This window comes from Narcine bancroftii, chromosome 11 (assembly GCF_036971445.1).
Source record: "Narcine bancroftii isolate sNarBan1 chromosome 11, sNarBan1.hap1, whole genome shotgun sequence".
NCBI lineage: Eukaryota > Metazoa > Chordata > Chondrichthyes > Torpediniformes > Narcinidae > Narcine > Narcine bancroftii.
Window position 1 is genome coordinate 31,841,550 of NC_091479.1, and position 5,102 is coordinate 31,846,651.

A 5,102-nucleotide genomic window follows, 5' to 3' on the forward strand; every position below is an offset into this window, starting at 1 on the left:
GTAAAGAATTTAATTTTGTGCAGCGTACTTTAGTAACCAAACAATTTGGGCTTTTAATGGTGACCTATTTAAATTAACAAAATCTGACTAGAATTGAAGTTTATGGAATGTTTGGAAGTTACCACAAAAAAATGGAGCATATAAATTAGATATAGTAATTAAGATAAATGAACAATACAATGAGCTTGGTGTCACAATATCTGCCTCACTACCATACATCACCATTAAACCTTCTCCCCAATATAGTTACAGCCAATCGCTGTAACTATATACACTATATACATTCGTGATAGATCTGTACCATCACAATGTCAAAGTATATGCCAGAATTTATTGTACATCACTGTTAAACCTTCTCACTACAGTGAATCCAGCATAAGCATATCTGTCTAAGTTAACCGTACTTCACCTTCAACATTCTTCCCTCTCTGAACCTGGGGTCACAGTATCTAACAGAGTTTATCGTACAACACTGATAAACCTTATTACCCCTGTGAACCTGAGGTCACAGTATATTCCACAGTGGTAGCGTTGGCCGCGGCCGGTCCCCAGTCGGTCGTGGTGGCCACATCGGCAGCGGCGTCGGCAGCGGCAGACGGGAAGCAGGCAGCAGCAGCGGTAGTGTCGGCCCCGGGGGTGTCTGTGGCGACAGCAGCAGCAGCGGTTGCCACAGTCGGGACCGTGGCTGGGTCGAGTGTTCCGCACGGGGGCGAGAGGCGGGCCAACACCATGGTTGCGAGGGTGGGCTGCCCCTTCCGGGTTTGGCATTTCCGTGACGTTAGGTGTTGCCGTGCAGGGAACCCTCGCTCTCATTGGACGAGAGCTCTGGGGAAGAAGAGTTTGAATGGGATAGTGGTGGTTGGGCTTCACACGAGGCACTGTGTTTGCTGGCGGCCATTTTAGACCTACAGACTGCAGCAAAGTGGCCCTTTTTAAGGCACTTCTGGGACCTGGCTTTTCTTGTTGGGGACTGGGACCTGCTGTGCTTGTCCCTCCCGCAGAAATAACATTTTGGGTTCGCAGGGGGTAGTGTAGCAGCAGCCGATAGGCCATCAGTATCTCGGGGGGTGGTAGGTAGAAGGGCACTCTACCGACATCAGAACGTGTGGTCCAGTCCCTAGAGAGCTCATTGGGCGTTAAGGCTGCATCCTCCATTGTGATCGAAATCCAGACCATGTCCTCTAGTTTTTCTACCCCTTGTTCGAGCAAGCACAGCCTCACTTCGTTCGATCGGAGCCCGGCCACATAGGCATCCCGGACAAGGTCGCTAGTGATCTCGGCAGCAGTTTTGTCCACACAGTTACAGTCCTTGCCCAATCCCTTTAATACTTGTAAATATGCCCTGCTGGACTCGCTGGGCTGTTGCTTCCTCGACGCAAGCATGAGCCGGGCATGAACTCTGTTCACCGGTTGATCATACAGTTCTTTCAGTACCTTTATGGCTGTGGTGTAAGTGGTCTCATCCTGGATGTTCTCGTAGACTCTCAAGGACACCATAGACAGCAATGATGTTAGACGCTGGTTATCCTCCTCCACCCGAATGAATCTCAGGAAGTTTTCAAAGTTCATTAGCCAGAACTTAAAGGCTTTGAAGGCTGTACCTGACTGTGGGTCGATGTCAAGTTCTTCTTGCCGAGTCAAACGCTCTATCCTGTTCAAAAAAAAATATTTTTTCTTTTTGCTAATAAAATTGTAGAGCTCGTCAAAAGAATCAAAGACTTGTTGATACAAACCAAGGCTTTTATTAGCAAAAGGCAGGAGCTCTTCACAGGTGGCCGACCAGTCCAGAATGATCCGACCTGGCTAGGGACAGAACCCTTTAAGGCCCAGACAGTAGGCGTGGCTAAGCTCTCAGCCAATCGCTGTAAATACAGTCTAGATACTGTAACTATATACACTATATACATTGGTGATAGATCTGTACCATCACAATGTCAAAGTATATGCCAAAATTTATTGTACATCACTGTTAAACCTTCTCACTACAGTGAATCCAGCGTAAGCATATCTGTCAAAGTTAACCGTACATCATCTTCAATATTCTTCCCACTCTGAACCTGGGGTCACAGTATCTAACAGAGTTTATTGTACAACACTGATAAACCTTATTCCCCCTGTGAACCTGGGGTCACAGTATCTTCCACAGTTTATCGTACATCACCGCTAAACCTGCTCCCCACTGTGAACCTGCGATTACAGTATCTTCTACAGTTTAGCATACATCACTGATAAACCTTATCCCCATTGTGAATTCGGTGTCACAGTATCTGCCTCAGTTTTCCGTACATCACCATTAAACCTCTCCCCAATGTGAACCTGGTGTCACTTTATCTGTCACATTTTATTTTACATCACCGTTAAACCTTCTTCTTACAGTGAAACTTCTGTCACTTTATCTGCCACATTTTATTTTTTTTTATCAACGTTAAACCTTATTCCCATAGTAAACCTGCTTTCACAGTATCTGCCACAGTTTATTGAACATAACTTTTAAACCTTCTCACTACTGAAAACCCGGAGTAACAGTATCTGACTCAGTCTACCGTACATCATCGTTAAACCTTATACCCACTGTGCACCTGGCGTCACAGTATCTGACACAGTTTATAGTACATCACTGTTAAACTTCTCACAAATGTGAATCCTGTCGCACAGTTTCTGCCTCAGTCTACCGTACATCACCTTAAAACATTATCCCCACTGTGAACCTGCTGTCACAGTATCTTCCATGGTTTATCGTACATTAGTGATCAACCTCTCCCCATTGTGAACCATGTGTCGAAGTTTCTGCCACAGCCTTCCATACATCACTGTTAAACCTGATTCCCACTGTGAATCTGGTGTCTCGTTAACTGACACAGTTTATTGTACATCACATTTAAACCTTCTTACTTCTGTAAACTCGGTGTCACATTATCTGCCAAAGTCTACCTTACATCACCATAAAACCTCCTCCCCGCTGTGAACCTGGTGTCACTGTATCTGCCTCAGTCTACAGTACATCACCATTAAACCTTATCCCCATTGTGCACCTGGTGTCACATTATCTATCTCAACATACCATACATCATCGTTAAACCTTATTCCCATGTGAACCTGGTGTCACAATATCTACCTCAGTCTACCGTACATGACTGTTAAACTTCTGTATCTGACACAGTTTATCGGACATTACTATTCAACATTCTCACTGCTGTGAACCCATTGTCACAGTATCTGTCTCAGTCTACCGTACATCATCGTTAAACCCTCTACAACTCTGAACCTGGTGTCACTGTATCTGCCTCAGTCTACAGTACATCACCATTAAAACTTATCCCCACTGTGCATCTGGTGTCACATTATCTCCCTCAACATACTGTACATCACCGTTAAATCTGATCCCTCTGTGACCCTGGTGTCACAGTATCTGACACAGTTCATAGTATATCACTGTTAAACCTTCTCACAAATGTGAATCCTACAATAAAATAATGCTCCCCTTCTAAGTCTCGCTGTATTCGAATCCCCACCTATTTTAAAAGTTCCAAAAAAAAAGAGAAAAATCAATCCCAAAACAATCTACTCAAAAGTAGTAGCCCCCTAAAAATCTGGGGGTGGTAAAGTCCACAAGTGGCAGGTGACTAAAGGACTCAGTGTCACCCACCCCCAGTCAGACTTTCACAAAGTCCTGAAACAAAAACATTCAACCCAGTGATTCCAGTCCCAATGATTGTTCCGGATCTTCAATATTGCGAAGACTTTGCTTCAATTCAACTTTTTTCCCATTCTTTCCATATTTTCCAATCTTCCCATTTCCATTCCCATTGACCCTTCCCTTCGGTGACAATGGTGATGATCGCCCATTTCCTCGTACATCTGGCAATGAATTAGCAAATATTAAAGCATCATGGTCATTTTCAAAAAACTGAGATTAAAAATTCCCATAAAAATCTTTCAATACTGCTGCATAATGAAAAGCAAATTTATATCCCTTTCGCCACAATACTTCTTAAGCCGAATTAAATTCTCAGCATCTTCTGATAATTTCTTGACTCAGATCTGCATTTAAAAAAAACCTATTATTTTGAACCATCAGTGGAGCCTGATTTTGCCGTGTTTTCTGCACCACCAATTGGAGGATCACCTCTCTGTCTTGATATTTAAAACAGCGAATCAAAACTGCTCGTGGTAATTGGCCTGGAAACGGTTTCTTCCTTAACGCTCTGTTTGCTCGATCTAATTCCAGTCCATCTGGAATGAATTACCTGCCCTACACTTTTGGGATCCATTTCTTCAAAACCTTCACCGGATCCAAACCTTCCATATCTTCCGGAAGACCTATTATCATAACATTATTTCTACGACTTTGTTTTTCTAATGAGCCCAACTTCTTCAATAATTCCTTCTTCTGAATCCCCCAATCTACAAAAGGATCTTCCACTATTTCCATTTTTTCTCTATTACTCTCCACTTGACTCTTGCATTCAAGAAAGCCTCCTCAATCTTTTTAAAATGATTTTGCACAGTATCCACTGATCGTGTCCATCTCGTAACATCACTCTTAACTACATTAATATCTTGCTTCAGAAAAGTTCTTTCTTCACACACAGTGTTCATCTGAGTTTTCATTTCCAAAAATCCTTGAGTCATCTGATGAGTCATCTGCATTGATATATTTGCCATATCTTCCATGAGCTAAGCAATCTCTTCAAGAATTGGAAACACAGAATCCAGTCCAGGATCCATCACCTCCCTTTGAGGCCGACCGTCTTTTGCCTCAGTCCCCAGTTCTTCAAATTCAAATGAAGTTGAGCTCTCTTCTTCCTCCAAAGCAGTAGGTTCTCTTCCAGTGCAGCTGCAGGTCTGGACACCCGACAACAGCATGCCTACCTCGTCAGCTGGCCATCACTCGGGCTCTCCCATAGCCCACACCTTCTCCAAAGGTTCGTGGACCCTCAACGCATGGCGCATGCCTGGTCGGGCCACCCACCGCGCAGGTGTATCTTCCGACACTACACTGCGCACCCCCGGACCACCAGGCAATGCTGCAGGCACGCAGTTGGCCCGTCCTCGCCCCCGAGTTAACGAGCGTATGAGTTGAAACCAGCCAAACTCATCGC